The 22,295-nt window shown below is 38.9% G+C and overlaps 1 pseudogene; it reads left to right on the top strand.

Moving 5' to 3' along the window:
- Nucleotides 1–1,381: 1,381 nt before the first annotated feature.
- Nucleotides 1,382–22,295, top strand: LOC139741853 (uncharacterized; annotated as a pseudogene).

Here is a 22,295-nt window from a genome sequence, read left to right as displayed (position 1 = left end):
TACCCTCCCCTTCACTCATGCTGTTGCTATTACACTCTTTTCCCATTCTATCACTGGCCCACCTCTGCCTTTTGTGTGTTCACCCCCTTGCTTTGATCCCCCTTCCTTATACTGGTTTGTCTCCCTGCCTTTGACTTCTAACAAGTAACAAACGATTACCTTTTGGTAGTGATACGAGAATTTTTGGGAATTTATGAAGGATTTTTGACATTTTGGCAGGTAGGGTCAATGAACTTGGGAGTTCAGGCTGCGCGTATTTGAGGTTGGCATACGCTCACTAAAGTGCGTGCTCTAGTTTCTGCTAGGGCGAGGCGCGCTGTGCCGCTGAGGGTTTATGAGGTAACAAAGGCTTCTTTCTATATTGGGAAATTGGGCAATTTTTCAGCATGTAGACCTATGGGTGGAAATCACTGATCTCTATGGAAGATCCCAAAGAGCTTTTCCCCAGTGGTAGAGAGGAGGAAAAACTCTCTTTGGGAAAAGCAAGATCATGGGTGGAAAGTAACTGCTTGGCGGAGGTCTGTGCGCTCAGAGTGCTTTTCTAGTTTTCCATGTGCCCATTAACATGGATAGGACTTCACCCCAAACTACAGTTTATTATTTGATTCTTTTTTTTTTAATTCTCCTGTCATTTTCTGCAGTTTAGTTTTAAGCATTCAATTCTAATTTACTTTTCAATTTGTTTCTTTTAGTACATATAACTCCTTACATATAACAGGGCTGCCAACTTACGAATTTGGAGTGAAAATGGATGAAGCGACTGAAGGGGATGATGTGGAACAGGGGGTGTTCCCCCATCTATGGTAGAGCTCTAACTTTTAGGGAGCTTTGACAATTTTCCATTTTATATGGTGCAATCTTGTGCATTACTTTAGATTGGGTGTAGACTTGTTCTAGTCCTGATGTGAACACATACATAGACTGAGTGAACCTGTGGAAAAATCTTGAATCTTTGGGCTTGAGTATTTTAAATGTTTGAAATATTAGGGATTTTGGAGACCTTTTTTAAAACATTTTTTTTTTGGGGGGGGGGGGTAGGGGTCAGCATAAGACTTTGTTCACCAGAGTGAGACAGTTAGATTGCGTGAATTGTGAGAATTGGCAGGCCTGTAAAATAAGTGTAGTTCTATCTACACAGGTCTAAATGACTGTACAATGTACCTGCCACAGTGCCAGGGCTGTGGATCAACTGGAGTCTACACATTGATGATGTGGCTGAATTTGCAGAGAAATCTACTCTGTTCTTGTAGTTTTGACAGACAAATGCTGTACCATGGTGCTCTTTAGTCTTGCTCTCTCTGTTACATGTAACTACCGAGGTATTCTCAACATTTTCTTTACAGTAAACCAGCATATACAGTGACTGTCGGCATCATCGACCATGCCAATAACCAGAGTTCCAGTTGTGCACAAGTTTGGAATCATCTCACAGTCTCAACGAGATGAACTCCAGGCGCGCCTCCTGCTGCAAACCAGGACAACAAATATCCCTCAGACGACCAGGTGATTAAAGTGATAAGAATTTTAATGATACATGTACTTTTAGATTACTTGCTATACATGCTGATGCTGATAACCAGCATTGGTACTGATATCAATTTCACTTTTATTTCATTTTTTTTTTCTTAGTCACAACATTTGAGCTTTTTTCTTTATGTTTACTTCATTCATTATCATTTTTTTTTTTTGAGGGGGTGAAAAAGTTACATTTTGCAACCTAAAAAGTACAAAAGATTTTATGCATGCGGTCTCACCTTCTGAATAGGGTTTCACATTGCCCAAACAGTCAAGGAAATCCCCTCTGTTTTAATGAGATATGACCTTAATTAAAAAAAAAAAGGTTCAAAAATTTGATGAGACTGAAAAATTAATGTTATGTGATTGTTTCTTTGTTCCCTCAAACTATGGCAGAAATCCATTGGAGCTGTCTGAAACATTCATCCAGCAATTCAACAATCCAGTCAGCGTTGAAGAGAAAGATAAAAATGAAGACACTGCCCTCAAGCTGCTTGCAAGAATTAAGGTAGGTGCAGCAGAATTTGTGTCTATGTCAAAAATACTGATAAATGTTCATTCTTGTTTATTTGGTAAATTGTCTTAGGAGTATCTTCAGATTGCATTAGACAAATACTGGAAAGTTTCATGTGATGCACAATTTTGCAGTGTGGAAATGGATGAAATTAAGTATGAATAATCATCGACATATTGATGAGTGCCACGATACTGATGTCCTAGTGTGTTCTGGTTTCTTTCAGAGAAGAGCAGGGTTGAAGGGAGGTGGCGTTGGGAGCCATGTCGACATTCCAAGGGCCTGGTCGGAACTCTCCATGCTGGCACAGTGCAGAGGAAAAGTGCAAGAAGGTAGTGTGTAATAATTAAATTAAAAAAAAAGAAGTATTACCTTTAAATCACCTTTAAGAGTGTCTCATGATAGGCTGACAAGGAAAAACATACGATTGTGTATTAATTTTTCAGGGGCGGATGCAGGAATTCCGTAAAGAGGGGGAGCCTTTACAAAATTAAAGGGGGGGAGAGGGCACCCCCATTTTTTCTTTTTATTTCTTTTGTTTTAACAAAAAATAAAGGGGTCACGCGCCTGATGTGCTCCCCCCTGGATCTGCCTCTGTTTTTGCCATTAGAGGAGAGATAGAAAAAAGAAAAGGCTATTATTTTTCAATGAAGGCAAGCAAAAGGTTTGATCACAAGCAAATGGTTATGCATATGGATTTCAGCAATTGCTTGAGCTTGATCTTTTGCGTGACAAATTTGTGATTGTGCTTGAAGCACTTAATATACAAATGGCACAGTGGCAGAGTCCTAAACTGTTATTTATACACATTCTGTTTGCAGCATTAATGTGTGCATTTGTGTTTTGAATATGCAGAATGACAGTGACATCGTGAAAACAGAGCACACACCCTTTTATCTTTAGTACATGATGTTTTGTGCAGGCATTGTCACAAGCCAGAGCTATCCCTTTCATGTGGTAAATGAAAAACTAGGGGTGAATTATGAAGTCATTTTGAAACTTATAAAATGGTATGTCTAGGGAAGGATATTGTGATTAACTTTGAGAAGTTGAGAGTGTTTTTGTTTGTGCGGTAAGGTGCGTAATCTCTGCAGATGTACAGTAATATCGATACCAAATTAGCCCCACTTGAAATGAAAAAACAAAAAAGCAATAAGGATGAACTCTTGCATTAGTTACTGAATATGTACACCCCAGCTAATGCTCAGTTCTTGGAGAGTGCAGACAAAATGTAATATTTACTGTTTGTTACTACCTTACCTTGTACAGAGTGCCTTGATACCCTGATTGTGTCACTACGTCAGGCTGAGTTCTCAGTGGACCACATTCCAAGCCTATTTTATCTAGCTGAAACCACTCTCTACTGGCTAAGAACTGATGCCATGGATCAACCCTTTCTGAGAATAGGGGAGATCAAGTTACTCAAGGTTTGATAATTTTCTATTCCATTTTAAATATCTTCTTATCTATCTCTTCTCTGTCATTTCTTGTAGGTGACTTTGAGGGAAAATATGAAAGAGAAATGGATTTCTATGATTATTTGTTGGACTTACAGCTGGTTGTTTGTATAAGATTTACAAGATTTTGGTGGTAGGTTCATGATATATCATCAACTATTTAACTTTTGAAATACCAAGTCGGAAGACTTCAAAGGAGAATGGTGAAAGAAGACAGTAAATAGAAAGAACAGAAAGCTGATGTACACTCAGGAAGCTGTATGTGGATATCTAGTGTGTTTTATGAGGGAGGTTCGTGGTTCCGTTTTTGGAAGCAGATATTCCTCTCTGGAAGGTAGTTTGGGCTACAAGTCATGTGAGGAAATCGCATGTGAACTCTGTCCTGTGCTTCAGCGAAAAAGAGCAAACATTCTTTTGAAGCTTTCTTTGTTGTTGCTTTACCTCAGGCTATTTCTGTTGATACAGCAAAGATGGAGTTATGTAGTATGCCTGCATTGTTCCCAAGTGTTTCTTTTTCTCTTTTTCTTTTGTGCCAGATCTAATGTAATGTGGATGAGATCACACAATACAATTAAAAGTTCCTTGTTTTCACTTTGACAGATGGGCCAAGCTGTTTTTCTTAGGTTGTTCTACCACCACATGGCTGGCCATCTTCAAGGCCGATCTGACTTTAAGACAAGACTTCTTACATATCTCTCAGGTAATACAGCATAAGACAAGGATTTTCTATCACATTGGTAAAGTGTTACTAGTAAAAGTTTGAATTTCAGGCAGGTATCAAAGTGCAGCAAATTCTTTTGTCAAATACTATCCAAGTATTCTTTTTTGTTTTCTTGAAATTTACACCTAAAGTGCATGGACATCAATCATATGAGTCCACTACAGGGTAAAATTGTGCAGTTTTATGAATAAGATGTGGATAAATGAGAATGATATCAAACCCTGCTGTCTTGCAAGTTGTAGCACAAAAAATAAACAAAACCAACAAACAGTGAAAGTGATATTGATAGTCAGTTTGATTTGCTGAACTTCCATCATAGCCCATCCTTGTACTGGTATTCTTAATCTGCTACCTAGCTGTTATATCCTCATTGCAGTCATGTTGTATAAGGTGGCAAGAGTCTGATGCTAGCCATCCATAAGAAAAAAAAAAATAAAACCTCAAACCAAACAATCAATTGGTTTTATTTCAAGCCAGAAATGTAAAGAGATGAAATTGGTTTAAGATCAACCACTTTGGTCAAGTGACCATGACAAGGAGATTTGCTGTCATAGCACTCCTCAATTACTGTAGGAGCTGAAATTTTCGCGATGGTTTTATTTTCGCGAATTTTGCGAATTGCCTTTGAACCGCGAAAATAACAACGCGCAAATAAGTAAGTTCAGTTAGACCCTCGCAACTGCGAAATTAACAACACGCGAAAATGTCCTCCAAGTAGCAATTCGCGATAATATCTGTACGCGAAAATTTCAGCTTGTACAGTACATGAAAACTAAAAGATTACGTTCACATCAAATCAAGAATATAGGATTTCAGGGATTATTTCTGATGGTCATTCATGACCTTTGTATTCAAATAAACAACAGTACTGAAAAGTACAGATGCACTGGTACTCATGAGCATCTGCATAGTTTCATATATATTTGGTGCCCTCATAATATATATTGCCTTTTAGATATATTTCATCCCTAACTGTGATAAGAACTGGTTCTTCTCATCTAATCTTCATACCTGTCTTGTTACAAATCTTCACACTAGCACTGGAATGACCGACCAGTCAATCAGTTTTTGTTTGACTTGAAGCCACAATCCTGCGTACAAATGGCTGTCTACTCACACTCCATCCTCCTCTCTCTCTCTCTATTTCTCTCCGAGAGTGGTATTCACAATGGAGTTACACTAAAATTAATTTTTTGACCCTAGGCAAATATTTTTTTTCATTCAGTAATTGGATTGTTTTCAACCATGTTAGTCAAGATCAAACGATGCATTTATTTTCCTCATATAAATCCATGCCTGCAACACAGCCATCACAGAAGGTAAGTCTAAGTGATGTTCAACCATTACAAAAGGACAAGGCAGGCATATCGTGACTTTTTTATTTTTGTTTGTCTGTTTGTTTGTTTTTTATCCCACGTTGCAAGTCAAGTAAAGCTTGCATAATTTGCAAAATATTCTTACCTAAACTAACATCATATGCTTACATTGCTACAAACTAAAATGACACACAACACAACCCTCAGTAATTTTGCAATGGCAAGCATAATGTGTGTAATTTCTAACAGCTGTAGAAATTAAGTTATGCATAAATGCGATATAGTAACTACCTGCAGATAACATCTTTGATAATATTGATTTAACACTTGTGTGTAAAACACTTGTTGTTGTTTGTGTGTGCCTGCGTGCGTGTGTCTGTGTGTCTGTGTGTTTGCTTGTTCACTTGTACACTCATTGCGCAAATCCAAATATTACTGCTTCTAAAACTACACATAATTTGGGTGCAGGTGCAAAAGGACTGGGGTACATGCATATCTGTCCTTTCATGAGGGCAAGTAAATCTTTTCGTGGGCAGGTAAATTGAACGTTTCAGTCCGTGGGTATGCATGGACATTCATACATGGCATGAAACTATGAAATTGCTTTGCATCCTGCATGCATGCAAGGGTTATGCCTGTTTTCATGCTTTAATAGATTGTAAATCAATCATATCTAGCATAGGAGCACAGCATACACACACAAAAAAAAGGTACCCACCAATCAAAAAAGGGTAACCTTTTTACTTTAACAAAGAGGTCTTGAGGAAAATAATTTGGCAGGGAATTCCTACACGAGTTAACTAACTTCTGTGCGAAAATTAGAATGATCTGTTAAGTCATGCATGAGTGAGCACAAAATGGTCACTTTTCAAAAGATGCAGGAGCCATGGGGGTGGGGGGGGGGGGGTGGGGGTGAGGGTCTGTGAAACTTTCTGTTTCTGGTGAATGTTTAGATTTTGTTGTTTAAACATCCATCCTTTCACCCCCTCAGTCCTATCCAGACACTTTATGTTTTCTGATTGTTTGGAGAGCACAACTTAGAGGAAAATGGTTCCTGTAAAAGTGGAAATTTTTCGCCAGAAACTAGCACGAAAATAAAACCACGCGAATATTTTTGCTTGCCATACGTTCCTGTGCGTGATGTCTTGATTCCGCGGAATTAAAAACACGCGAAACTCTTCTGACCCGGCCAAGCGCGAAAAATTTGTCGCGCGAAAATATCCACTTTTACAGTATGTTAAATGTTCCTACAACTGCAAAATCCATTCAGTTTATTGGAAGAATTTGAATCCGTATAATCGATGTTAAGTATTGTTAAATACACAAAATGTGAACAATAGTTATAATAAGAATGCTTCCAGACTAAACCGTCTACAGTTATGGTTTATTGAGAAAAATGCTGATATCTCCTTATATTTTAGGCTATATTGCGAAAATTTTATATGGTAGGATGTTTTGTGATACAACAGACCTACACATATGCATCAAACGTATTATCTTGAACATTTTTAAAATCACTGCTCCCAAAGGTAAACTGGACCTTTAAACATTCACCAGAAACAGAATGTTTGATAGACCCCCCAAAATGACTTTTGTGACTGTTGAAAATTGACTATTTTGTCTTTAATGTTTGCCCACTTATGCATGACTCAATAGATCACTTCTCATTTCCACAAAAGAAGTTTAATAATCAACAAGTGTAGAAATACCCCTGCTGAATTATTTTCCTCAAAACCGTTTTGTTCAAAAGTTTTGTCATGTTGATTATCTGATTAGTTTCATTTTTGTTGTGTGAAGTTTTTCACATTTCTAAAACATTCATGTTCAGACACCATAATAGTCTCATTGCTAATTACTGATGGCAAGTAACATTCCATGAAACAACTGTCTTAAACTCTGGCCAAAGTATGTGCATATAAACATGCACTCACCATGGTGGAGGTGAAAACAAATTTAAAGGAATAATTTACCATTTGCAGATCGAACAAAAACCCAGCATTAGTGCTGCAAAATAGTTCTAAAATGTGAGTTAGGGATAGAAACACTTTAAAAATTTGAACCAGTATAATCGAAGTTTAAGTATTCCAGAATAAACCGTCTACAGTTATGGTTTGATGAGAAAAATAGTGATATCTCCTTATATTTTGGGCTTTATTGCAAAAATTTAGTATGGTAGGATGTTTTGTGATACAACTGACCAACACATATGCATCAAAAGTGATATCTTAAACATTTTTTTTTTTAAATCACTGCTCCCAAAGTTAAACAGGACCTTTAAGCTAAGCTCCACCTCCTCAATTGTGTTTCAGAGATGAAACCATTCAGATTACAAACTTGCTCCCAGAGACGAGTTGAAAATGAACAGGCTATTAAACATCAACAGACCATACATGTCAAAACATGCTTTTAAAACATACGTGTGAGAAATTTCATTAAAGTTTACCTTCAAATTTCAATTAATCATTTTTGCCTAATGAGTGTGAAACATATTTCTTGAGCTCATAAAGAGCTCACTGCCATTTTGAGCGGGAATCGGTATTCATTAATGCAATAACTGTGAGGAGGTCATACCTACATCTACATGTGAGGCTAGCAGCCCATTGACCATGAAGCCGCAGCTGCCATTCTGACCCTAATGCAGAAAGGGGAGCATGTAGAGTGGCACACAGAAGAAGTAATCTACCTAACTGCCAAAGCTGCTTTTCATCAGTATGTTACCAAAGCTGTGTGACAAGAAAAAAAAAGAAAGGATTTTTGGAGTAACTTGATTCTCAGAAACTGATACTGAGTACATGATCATCTGTGCATGCGTGTGTGAGTTCAGCATTACTGGTTTTGATTTTTTACTCCAGTCAGCCATATGACACATTTTAATGTTCCAGAGTGCTGTGATTAATGCTATTAAATGGACATTGCATAATATGCACTTAAAGCTGCAGATGTTACGGCAGTTATTGGTCTATGAGTAATATATATTTCCCTACTACACAGAGTCAAAGAGTAGAGTTTCAATAGTGTAAATGAAGTTTTCGCCTTGTACTCATTATAGAGAGCAATCGATTCTTGGGGCTTTGAGCTAAGCTTATTTCCACCAATAATACCTACAATGTGTAATACCTGGTTAACTATGCATTGTCAGTCACATGATGGATAAACAACAACCGGGTAGTGTGATCTCAAGTTTATCTTTTTAAATGATGATACAAAATCTCAGTGAACTGTAACATCCAACATTCTCCTTTGTTGCCTCTTGAGATACAGTTCATGTCAATAATGGTTTTGGAGGCCTTTCCTAAAGGAGTTAGCTTTAATTTTGAACTATGAATTATATTTTGTCTTTTCCTTATAGTGAAGTGATGGGTTGGTGAGAAGCCAGGGAATGCTCAAATTTGTTGCACAAATATTGCTATTAGCATCTTAATTTCTATGATGACAGGTTTTGCTGAAAATGAGGAGGCGTACAATCCTTACCCTGGGGCTCATCTGTGCCTTAGACTCATTGCATCCATCGGCAAGATGATTGTGGGTGAGGTCGTGATGAATGAGCTCAAGAGACAGTCGGTAGATATTGGGACTGATATCAGTGCATTGGAGCGTAAAGTTGATGTAAGTGAGCAATTTATATTATCACTTGTTTGCAAGTGGCCGGTTTTCATCAAAATATGTAATTCACTGAATATTTGATGGGGGGGGGGGGGGTGGGGGGAGCAGAGGGTTTCTCAGAGGTTGAACTTCAGTTTAAGAGATTTCTGTAATATTCAGTGTGTAGTTCATAATGATGTTCCTTCATATCAACTGAAGATTGGAAAAAAAGTATGGGCCTGCATGTAAAGTTTTGTTCAGAAAATCTGTATCTTTCATGGTTGTCATTTGTTATTGTGCCTTTTATAATATACCATGTAACACTTATTAGAGTTACTCCAGAAATTATTTGTTGAAAAACTGGGAAATATGTGCATATTTATATTTTTTCAAATGTATCAGCCAACAGTTGAAGCATATTGACTAATTTGTTACTATAACTGTATACATATATTATGTGAAGTGGAACTTTTGAGGAAATTTTACAAGTGGATGAATTTGTGGCTGAGAACTGTATTGAAGGAATCACAAAGAATTATCCCTTTTCAAAAGGCAATATCCACTTTGGAAATGGTAAACAATGCATTTGTGTTATGCAAGGAAGTATTCATGCAATTATTTAAAAGCAGGCCAACTTATGAAATTTGCAGGAAAAAATGAAATCACTGTGAAATATACCATGTACACAGTATTGTACTGTTGTTGATGATTTTGGTAATTTCCAAAATCTTGGTATTGGTTCATTATTTGCAGAATCTACCAGCAGCTTACGACAAGCCAGAATCCCACTTCCCATCCAGTCCCCCTAACACAATTGCTCACTCTGCCCATGGATCACGAGACACACCCATGACCAAGCAACCTCCCCTCCAGCAGGTCCGGTCAAGCACCCAGCGAAATGCTCATCTGCAATCAGGGCTGTCTCCTCAACACACACCAGTAACGCAGCAGCCTCAGGCCCCACTTCGGCCTGACACCTACACCAGCAGCATTCATGACCTGAGCCCCAGCCTGTGGCATGCCTTGGACGTATGGCGATGTACTGTGCACCTCAGCGCTGGGTTCCCTGAGGCTCTTAAGGCCCTAGCACTATGTGGAACCACACTAGGTTCTGAGCACTGGTAAGTGATACAGCATCTAAGTTAGTCCTCTGGCAGATCTTTCAGCTTGAAATGATCCATGTGCACAGTGGATATACCGTGGGTCAAATATTGAAAACACTTCATAGGCCAATATTCATAGGATGATTTACATCATATTTGTCAGGTACTATCATTGTTATGCTGATGATATCCAGATATATACATCATTTTTACCTACCCAAACCAATGTCGTTGATATCATTCAGAAACTTGAGACTTGTATCCATGATGTCAAAAAGTGGAAGAGCTGTCATTCATAGCAGTTAAACCAGGAAAAGTCAGAGTTGTTATTTATTGGCTCCAAAGTTCTACTTGACAAGGTCAGTCTTCCTTCTTTAATGGTTGACAATGATGTGGTTATTGCTCCATCTAAATCGTGTAGAAATCTTGGAGTATTATTTGACTCTGCAATGTCTATGTCTGTTCAGATCTCTGCTGTCTGTAAATCCGTGAGGTATCAGTTACACAATTTGGGCATTATTCGCAAGTATTTAACTCGTTCAGCCACAGAAAAAATAGTTCATGCTCTTATATCGCCCCGACTTGACTTTGGTAATGCACTCCTATTTCAGCTACCACAATCTCAACTTTCATGGTTACAAAAATTGCAAAATTCAGCAGCTGGTATTGTTACCCTTACCAGAAGAAATACTCACATTACCCCTGTTTTGTCCTCATTGCAGTGGTTACCCATTGAATTTCACATTGTATTTAGATTATTACTGTTTGTTTTTCATTGCATACACGGATCTGCCCAGAGTACAATGTTAATTTGCTGACATTTTATAACCCTCCCAGATGTTTGAGGTCATCCGATTGTAGATTGCTTGTTGTTCCAGAAACGAAGAAATCATGGGGGGATCGGTCATTTGCACATGCTGGACCTTACCTGTGGAATCAGTTGCCTCAAGCTATCCATTACATTTCGAATGTTGACTCCTTTAAAGTTGCCCTCAAGACTCATTTGTTCGTAACCGTTTTCCAGTAGGATTGTATATTATTTTATATTATGATTTTTTTTTTCATCACCATTATTGTGTCATTCATTTTCTTGTGCATGTTTGTGTAATGATTTTTGTACTTCATAACTCACTTTTTTTACTGCGCCTTGAGCACGTTAGTTATGTGGAATTGGTGCATTAGAATAAGCCAGTTCGGAGTTCCACTTTGCGCATGAGCAGAAACAAGGTCATTCGGACCAGCAGGCATGTTGGTTTTAAATTTACTGGGATAAGCATCTGTCATGTAATGATTATTCAAGTAATCCTTATAAATGCCGCTTGCCAGCACATCCACCTGACAGCAAAAGTGGTATTTGGCAATATCAATAGAAAGAGATTGTCAATACATCCAGTGCAAAATAATGAAATAGATGCTTTCTCAAGTGTGAATTGACAGATCATTCTGCTCATCTGGTCTACGCAAGTTTATTCTTTGTTTGAACGGGATTGATGAATCCCATAAATTGTTACGTAAAGCATATGCATTATGTCGCTCTGAAAACGAGTGAAGTGCCCCTAACCAACTGAGAAAAAAGAAAGGTCATTCGTACCAATGTGCCCACGAGCTAACTCCGAACTGGATTATTACCCCGAATTATTATTATTATTATTATTATTACCACTACTATGTAATTTGTACAGATATTTAGAAGCTTCATGTGTTTAAGTGTTTTAATGAGTGCTTAAATGAAAATTGTGCAACCACTACAGTACCTTATCCTTTCAGTGATTTGGGTGTTGTCGAAGTAAAATCAAAGTCTGAAATATCCATTCTTTTCTGAAGTGCAGTTTAACTTGCTGCAAACATTGTCGGAAAAATTTTTAGTTGGCAGCCAAAATAATGAGTAACCACTGGCCAGGTAAGAAAAACTAGAAACAGTCAACCATTGAAGTGGAGAAAGGTGTGCTTTGGCATTGACATTCTATGTTGTGCTGTTATTTTCTATCAACTCATAGCTAAGAATCCTTCCATTAATCCCCTCTTCGAAAATCATGGGAGTACTGTGTAAGCCCAAACTAGAATATTGTGCTAGAAATAGATGAGATATATGCTGAGATATCTGTTGAAGAAGTATCCTGGCATGTAAAATACTATTAATACATGACTAACTTAGTATACTACAACCTGTGTAATAGTCACATTTTGTTTTCTCAGGGTGGATGCTGTAGTTGCCCTACGCATCATCTCAGAGGCAGCCAAGGGCAACATGAAGGTGATGCAGACTCTCCAGAACTTGGCCAAGGGTGTAGTGCCAGGGGCCACTGTGAGCTCAAGAGGGAGCAGTTCAGCACAGTCCACATCTAGTGCCTCACAGACCCGGCCTGTCAGTGGCAGACAGTCTGAAGATGAGCCAGGGTTAGCTGATCCTGAGGACTTGGATGATGGAAGTGAATTGAGCTTGAAAGGTAGATCATTTTAGGCTTTCCTATTCATTCATACTGAAGCATCCATGACCATAGGGCAATATATATGTATTAATATTTTTTCTATTGTAGTTTGGGATAATTGCATGTGTTCGCATGCTTCAAGAAAGTAGGAATAACCCCACCTGTCACAATCTTCTATGCAACATTTCAGGAATATGAGAAAGAAACTGTAGAATGTCACTTTTGTACACTGTCATATCAGCTGTAATGAATGTTCACATTCATCTTTTTGCCCATGAAAAGTAGTTTGTGACTTACTGTGCCTCTGCTTTACAGTGGTGCTGGAGGTATTACACTGCAATGATTTATTGTCACTACAAAAACATGAAAATGATGCAAAGTACCATATAAAATTAGCTATTTCTGTAAATGATCAAACTCATATCAATCGTTGTAATGGGACATGCAATGTGGCATATCTCACTTCAGTAACAACCTCCTATTCCTTTCCCCATATAGAATGTCTGAGTGACACGCAGAGTGTGGAGATAAAACTCAATGACATGCTTGATTCCAAGATGGAAATGCGCGTTGACTCCAAGACCAAGAAATCAGGCATGGAATCTGAACTGTCCCTTGGACCAAAGCAGTTCAGCAATTTGAGCAGTAACTCACTGCTTAAATCCACCAGCCTGCGAAATGCCTCTGTAGCTGTGATGGTAGACAGCCCTCAGGTACGCTTACTGTGTAATATGTGGGATTAGTGTCCAGCAAACAGTGTGTCATTAATAACACACTGTTAGTATTATTATTGTGATTTTATAGATACTGGTAGTGATGTGCTCAAAGTGTTTTACTAGTGTCATTATTGTATCATTGGAATCAAACCTACACTCAAAGTGCACGTGCTGTTCTCCCTGATTAGTAGTCCAACCAGGCTGCCAATATGCAATGCAAACAAGCTGCTTTTTATCAGGTGCTCATTGATACACATTGGCAAAGAGGAGCATTGTCGATAAATAGTGAAATTATCTGGTTTGTTTCACACCTACTGTTTATGCATGAACACTGCAAGTGGGCAAATTATCGTACTTACAAACATTTTCACATTGTGACCATGGGTATGCACCACAGAAGTTACATTTATTTGGTGAAATTTCTACAGTTTTGTTTTGTAGTTTTTTCTGATGCAGAAAAGTGGAGAGTGTATAGATTTTATGTGTTTTTATATCTTACCTGTACACCAGGATAAGCGAGCAGCATCCTTGAGTGACCGGAGCACAGTACTGAAAGGCTCTGGGAGCAGTGTGCACAGTATTCCTGATGTGAGCAGTCGAGAGAGTCAGCTGGACTCAGCTGGGGCCCTCCTTGCCAACCGCATTCATTCTCGCACGCCTGTCATGGAGGAGGATGAAGATGATGTTGACAGTGACCTTGCCCCTGGTGACGAGAGCTACATTGAAATAAATCGGGAAGATGTTACAAACTGTTACTCTGTGCCAGAGCAATCCCAGGAACCAGAGAATGACGATAACATTGCCATGCCCGAACTCAGAACGAGAAGAGAGGTGAGCTTTGACATGAATATTGTTGAGGAGACTATGACAGGAGAGGACATATTTCAGGACAGAAAGGCACAAGTTGATACAAAGCAGCATGCAAAGGAGGCCACTAGACCATGGCAAGGAAGTGTGGTACAGGAAGACGTAAGCAACAAAAGCAAATCTAAAGGAGTTGGTATGTCATCACGGAAGCAGACTCCATTAACTAGAAGACTTAAAGCAAAGAGCTTGGTAAGAACATAATGCCTTCAGTATGACCTCATTTTCTTTTCAGCTCTTCCTTTTAGGAAATTAACTCAAATTTGCTAGATTGTAAACCCTGTGAAGGTCATCTAATCTTATCGCTAAAATGCTTGTCAAGGTTTAAGATAGGAAATACAGTGCACTCCTATTATAATGAACATGGTTATAATGAAATTCTGGTTACAATTAAGTAAAAATTCAGGCCACAATATTATCCACTCTATGTATCTTTATTGTTTATTTGTTCGTTTATAACGAAATTTCGATATAACAAAGGAAAACTACTGGTCCTGAGGACTTCGTTATAACAGGAGTCCACTGTATATATTACAAAACACTTTTTTTTTTTTTTTTGGGGGGGGGGGTTGTCTTTCAGTCAGCTGTCTCTACCTCACCCCCCCCCCCCCCCAACCACATAGAAATGGTTAATTGTCTACATTTCCTCTGTTTCTCACTACGTCTTCCAATCAAATTGTTGACTTAACACCCATGCCTGCCTGCATTTAGCAAAGACTTGCTGCATAGCCCAAGATTGGTCCACAGCTCCAGGTTTGTATTTAAATTTCCTCCTGCTGCATGCTTTATCAGTCATGCTAGCAAGGTGTCAGGTTATATTGTGTTATGTTTTTTTCCATGATTAGGAATGAAGTCCATCTAAGAGAAATTTGTGATGAAAAACAATTGAAATTGGATTAACTGGTCTAGAATGACTGTCTTTATCATGGCATAAATGAATCAAAGCATACTGATACCATTTTCCTCTCACTGATAGGTGACAGAACTAGATGGTATCAATGCTTGGTCTTGGGAGGTGGCCTTTGCGTACACTGACCTTATGGGGCAGCTCTGTCTCCATGGCAACACAGCAAACATTCAGAAGAGGGCGCTGGTTGGGGACCGTTTGCCCGACTATCGCACTGCTCCATCTGCATCAGTTTATAAGCTAGGAGGGCTGACCAGTGCAGGCCTGCTGGACATGGCTGAGTTTGAGGGGTCAAAAGAAGATGACCTTGGTGAGCTGAAGCTCCTTTGAACCACTTTTGTTTGTTTCAGGATGGTATCCAACACGACAGATGTGCAAGGATAGTTCTAACGACAAGACTGTCTGAAAAAATCAGTGCTATAACTGAAGAGGCAATCCTAGGTTAAGCTAGACTATGCATTATTCTAGATGTGTCTAGCACATGTGTCCAGCCAAACATACACAAAAAGTAAATATTACTGATTACTGAGCAGAAGTGACATGCAGTTCTGAAGAGAAAATCTGTGTAATTTTATCACAATTGAGAGCAAGTGTAGTCTTCTCTGCAAAATGCATTTTTTTCTGTTTGAATGATTAAGGTCCAATACTGTTCATGTGGCAGAACCCTGTGTGTTAGTAGTCATGCATGAATTTGGTGTGATGTAGTTTGTATTTTTCATGAAATGCTTTGCCAAGAAATTGAATACCATCACAATAGTGAATTAATATAATTCTGACACTGTGTTTTGATTCTTTCAGTAATGTCATTAATTTTCTTCTACCATACTAAGGCTAGGTCCTGAGGGTCATGCATAACATTAATACAGTTTCTAGACATACTACAAGGGGTCAGGTGGGAAAAGAGTGTGGAAATATGCATACACATCTTTTTTTCTTGACAAATACATATATTTCATGTAATTATATAAATCATGCGCCCTGGAATAGAATGAATACTGTATAGGAAGCTGCACCATCAATGTGGTTGGATATATCTTGTGTGCACTTTAAAGTAGTAGCCTGGCTAGAGTGGAGAATCACTATTACACTAGGAAATAATTAATTCAAAAATTCCCATAGCAAAAACCAGAATCTTCAATACCTTTCTAACTTGTTAAGTGAATAAACTCTACCTTCATTCGCTCTGTGTTGTAAAACAACATCTGCTTCAGGTCTGCGTGAGAACTGGTCGTGGAGGGTGCGCTATGCTGCAGTGCTGGCTCTGGTCACAATATGTCGCTGTTGTGAGGGTGACACAGCCAAAGAGGGCTTGCGCACTGTGGCATGGAACTTTCTTATGATCAGACACAGCCGGGAAAAGGATGACCGTGTCATGGAGGCCTTCAGGGTGGGCCAGGTGGGTTGACTGTCTGAGTGTTAGACTAATTCTTTGGAGTGTATTGTATCTTATGACTGTACTTTGTGTGGTGCATTTAACAGAGAGACTAAGACATTAGTTTTTGTACTCAATTTGCCCTCTTGGCAGGAAAAAAAAAATCTCGCACTTTATGAAAGAAATGTATTGTATGCTTAAAATGTAGCAAAAAAAGCTGCTGAAAACTGCTTATCCAATAGTGGCGAGCCAATAGAGTAAAATGGAGTCAAAAGGGGCCTGAGCTTTCGATCGTAGCAGAATCTTCGTCAGAGGCAAAATGTATGATTAAAATATGACACATGGAAATGGTCCAAACGGGAGAGGGGAGATGGCAAAGTGGGAAATTTTCCTCTTTTTCTGTCATGTTTACTAGAAGGGAATAGTAAAATGTGACCCTGCATCACAAAATCAACAAAAAGTTGTCAAACATGGATTTTTTGAATAGTTAAGACAGGGCTCGACACTAACGGTGGCCCGGGGCCACCAAAAACGCACGTCGGGCCACCAAAATTTCAGAAATTAAGAATTTGGTGGCCTGATCGGGCCACCAAAAAAGGTCAGGTGTTTGCCTTTGGGCCACCAAAAATAAAAGTTAGTGTGGAGCCTTGGTTAAGAGGAGATTCTAAAAGAGCAGACTCTAAGCTTTATAATAATGTGTAACTCAATTCAAATGGACTCTCCTAATCTATAGAATACTGAAAAGAAATCACAAACTCTGAAAAAGTGTATACTGGGATAAGAGGCTCTAAAGTATAGGGTCTATTCAAGCACTTAATCTGACCGTGAGTCGTGCTGTGTGCAATGAATGGACAAAAACAGGATGTAAAACTTCATAGCAACAACAATGAAGGAATTGACACATTAAGCTGAAAGTGATCATGCTCACATTCTAACCAGGACTAATACCAACTTAGTACCAGCAGTAGCATCATCCTTTCAAAAGTTTTTGGAGTTTAAAGTGAAGAAAGTGTGAAGTGTTTTTTTTTTTAAAGAAATAAAAAGGAGACTCTAAAACACACCTATTTACACTGTTCTAAAAAAAAAAATGTTTTAGAAAAATGGTGGAAACATAATTTCCTGCTCGTTTTATGATCTCAAACTTTAGCATAATGTAGAAGAAGACTTGCTTTTTCAGAAAATATGAAAAACTAAAGATCGATGTGGTTGACCCATTTCACCTATTTTGAGTCCTCACACAAAATCAGTGTGTGCGATTTTTGTTGGTTTTGTGATGCACGGTCACATATGTCTTTTAATTTCTTGAAGCTGTGTTTCAAAACTTTGACCACAGTTATGGAAAGCATCAGAATAATCATTGATATGATTATTTAAGGTAAGACTCCTAACACTGACCTTGCATTCAGGTTGATGCCCACCTGGAAAGTGCCATGCAGAAGAATCCAGCATTGCACAACTTGAATTCTCGTCTGGCAGCAGGCCTTGCCACCACATACCTGCCACCTCTCACCCCTGCAGTGTCTCAGCCCAAAAGACCCCAATACCCAAAGGTGGACTTACCTAAGCCAGCTGAGCCACTCAGAAAAGGTCCCAATCGACTTTCTCTTAGGTAAGGAACCATTGCATTTTTGTTCCTTTTTTTAAATATCGTTTGACTTATGATGAGCTAATGAACCATTAGAAAAACACATGGAATCAAATGTACATCTCCAATGATAGTTCTTGCTGCTGGTGATGTTTAAGCTGCCATAAAGGTCCTTCTGTAATTTGCTTGGTCTTTACTCAACATTACCGTAAGGATTGGCATAAAGTTTTGTCCCTTAGTTTAAGTTCGGTAGCAAGTTGTTTGTATAGCCTAAACTTTGCCTGTTTTGGCCATTGACAATTAGGATGAAAACTTTACAGGGTATATTATCAAGTCTGAAACTCTGATTCTGTGGGTTCCCTGGATGAATGTGAGATATGTTTCTCATTTTGCACAATATTATTGCAGAAAGATGCCAACAATATCTATTTGGTTGTTTGATGTAGTGCTTTGTAAAGTGGAATCAAACATGCTCTGCCCCACTCAGTTTGCACTTATATGATTTTGTAGTAATGGCTTCTCCTTACTTCGTCTCGTCCCCTCACTTTAGGCAGGAGATTCAACTAGCCACAGCCCTGCAAGACCAGCTGACTCCCCATGCTGACTTTTACTCAAGGACCAGCATGGACCTCAAGCGCATTGTGGAGGATCAGGTACATTAGGTTGGACTGTATGGTTTGTCTTTTGGAGAGCCTGTGCCTTTGCAGTGTGAGAGTGGTCTGAAGTATGTGTTTTTCCCCAATAGCTTTATCTAATAGTTAGCATTATAGTATTGTTATTTCATCTGTTTGTTTTGTTACAACATACTTCAGACCAGGTGGAATTGCACAAGATGACAAACGTTAAAAAATCAATGCAGTTTGCTAGACAGTGCACTCTCGTTATAACGAAATGCTCGGGACCGGCAGTTTTCTTTCGTTATAACGAAATTTCGTTATAACCGAACAAATACAATTATAACGAAAACAAGGAAGCCACGCATATATGATATTCTGTTTGTTGAATACTCATCATACACTGGAAAGCTATGTGAACAATAAAACAAATACAGTAGTAAATCAATTTCAGATTATTGTATTTCAATAACGCAAGTTCCCCTCGGAAACTGTGGGTGACACACCAAGCAAGACACAGTGATGTGACGCGTTCGCCCATGCAGAGACGCTGTAAATGCCTTTTTTTTTCGAAAGCAATCCACATTTCGTTATAACGGAGCACATTTCTTTTGTTTTTCTTTGTTAGTGGTGTTCGGAAAAAACTTCGTTATATCGAAAATTTTGCTATAACCGTGTTCGTTATAAGCGAATTTTGTACCATAGACTTTAATGGCGATAATTTTGGGACCAGAAGTTTTACTTCGTTATAACGAAATTTCGTTATAACCGTGTTCGTTGTAACGGGAGTGCACTGTATTAGGTAATTCACTAAGCCATAAAATCAATCATTAATTCAGTTTAAATGACCTTCAAGACAGTTTGGAGATTAATCAGTCTTCAGAAATTAGGAATTGTTTTACTAAGCCATTGAGGAGCAACATTTAGTGCCCAGGTATCTAGCCATGTTCTATGTATCCTTCCCAACTAGATTTGATCTGAATCAGTCCCAACTGTAGTCATTGTTTGGTTCCCTAGACACTGTGTACTTCTTATGTTAGTAAAACAGGGTCCAGATCTCTGTTACATACTTCTAGAAAAATCTTTAGACAAAGAATCAAATGATATCCCTCTACACAATATAAGTACGAAGTGTATTATAGGAAATTATTGTATTGATGATAATGACAATAACGAAAACATGCTAATAAATTGGCAATGGCATCACTTTCCACCAAGCTACCCCATTATCACCAAAAAATAAAAAATTAAAAAAAATTTGTGAGGACCTTCTGTACATAGTGCCCATCAGACGGCATACTTTTCCAGAGTACTTCAAGTTTACAAGTATTAGCATTCCTTTTTGCAAAGTGGAAGTTTCTCAATTTCACATTCATTAACATTTCATTAAAGATTTGGAGATTATGTAATCTCCCCCATCTTTTTTCCTTTTTAGCTCACCTGAGCCAAAGGCTCAAGTGAGCTATTGCGATCGCCCTTCGTCCGGCGTCCGTCGTGCGTCGTGCGTCGTGCGTCGTGCGTCGTGCGTCGTCCGTCGTGCGTCGTGCGTAAACTTTTTACATTTTCATCTTCTTCTTGAAAACCCCTGGACCGATTTTCATCAAACTTGGCAGGTAGCATCCCTAGGGGGTTAGGAACTCAATTTGTTAAAATGGGCACCATGCCCCACCCAGGGGGCCCTCAGGGGGGCCCAAACCCCCCAAAATTAAGGAATCTGTAAAAATCTACTTCTCTAGAACCAGAAGTGATAGAGCTAAGTTTAATACTATGAGTTGGTACATTGATGACTGTAGTTTTCAAGTTTGTTCATGGCAGAATCGGGGTGCCCCCCTTGGGACCCAGGGGAGGGGGGGTGGGGAGGGGTCCTAATGGGGCCTAAAATTGTACATTTTCATCTTCTTCTTGAGAACCCCATGACCCATTTTCACCAAACTTGGCAGGTAGCATCCTTAGGGGGTTAGGAACTCAATTTGTTTAAAATGGGCACCATGCCCCCACCCAGGGGGCCCCCAGGGGGCCCAAACCCCCCAAAATGAAGGAATCTTTTTAAAATCTTCTCTAGAATCAGAAGTTTATAGAGCTAAGATAATACTATGAGTGAGTACATTAATGACTGTAGTTTTCAAGTTTGTTCATAGCAGATCCAGGGGTGCCCCTCTTGGGGGCGTGGGGTGGGGGGGAGATTGGGAAGGTCCAAATAGGGGCCTGAATTGTTCATTTTCATCTTCTTCCTGAAAAACCTCTTGATGGATTTTTCGTCAAACTTGGCAGGTAGCATCCCTAGGGGGGTCAGGATCTCAATTTATCAAAATGGGCACCATGCCCCACCCAGAGGGCCCCAGGGGGCCCCAATCCCCCCAAATTAAGGAATCTTTAAAATTTGGGCCCTTATTGTACATTTTCATCTTCTACTTGAGAATGCCTGGTCAAATTTTTAGTAGAGCTGTGAATGATTTTAGATTAGTGACTGCGTGAAAGGTAAAACTTGCGATACTCAGGTGAGCGCTAGACCCGCGGGTCTCTTGTCTTTTTTCTATTTTTATTTTTTGTTCAATGAATCACATTTTTGTTTGTGTTGTTACATATATACAGAGTTCAATAGACAAGCATATCCAGTACCATCTTTATTCAACTCTGCTAGATATGATGCCTTGTTACTGAATATATTGACTGTACTGTACTGGTATGATGTTGAAGGCCTATGCACTAAAAGAAGAATAAAGTATGGTTGGTCCAATGAGAGCTATCATGTGTGCTGGGTGGTGGTATTTTCCATCAGGGTCTTATTGTAACCACTTTCACTTTCTAATTCATTTTTGGCAGTGGAGGAAGGAAACTCCAGGAGCAGCTGGAGGAAGAGGAAAGAGGAAAGAGAGAGTACCTAGAGGAGCAGCAAGCTATGGTGGAAAAGAAACAGAGAGAAGTGGCTGATCACAAGGCTAGCAAATTCAAGAGTACAAACTCCCACAGCCATAGACCAATGACCCCTTCCTTCACAATATGCAGGTGAACAGCTTGGCCATGCTATAAGTAAACTTTAGACTTGATTAGGGTATTATGTTAAAAGTGATATGATAAATGACACACAATACTAATATTGTAGAGACATTATACAGTGGACTTCCATTATAACAAAGTCCTCAGGACTGGCAGTTTTTCTTTCCTAATATTGAAATTTCGTTATAAACCGAACAAAGAAACAATAAAAAAACATAGAGCTGATAATGTTTGCAGTCTGAAGTTTTTACTTCGTTGTAACTGGAAATTTTGTTTATAACCGTGTTTGTTATAAACAGGAGTGTACTGTAGCACAGTTTCCATTTTTGTATCACTTCATGACTGTTTTTTCAGCATTTATTTTTGTAAACTGTTTGGATTCTATTGTAATCAGTCCTCCCTGACCGTTGCTTCCCTTTCACTATTTCCAGGTTGGTCATCATAGCAGTGGAAGAATTCAAGCCTCTAGCTCTATTTCCATCAAGGACACAAGAGGTCTTTATGTCTTTCCTGTTGGCACCACCAATCATCAGTCCGTCCATTCCAGTTTCTGTACACATGTCTTCCAGATCCATTGTGTGCATTGAATTGCTTGATAGGTGA

Source organism: Diadema antillarum, unplaced genomic scaffold (genome assembly GCF_040938485.1).
Source record: "Diadema antillarum isolate AM-2024a unplaced genomic scaffold, OU_Dant_1.0 seq00000957_RagTag, whole genome shotgun sequence".
NCBI classification, from domain to species: domain Eukaryota; kingdom Metazoa; phylum Echinodermata; class Echinoidea; order Diadematoida; family Diadematidae; genus Diadema; species Diadema antillarum.
This window is presented reverse-complemented; position numbering and strand designations above follow the sequence as displayed.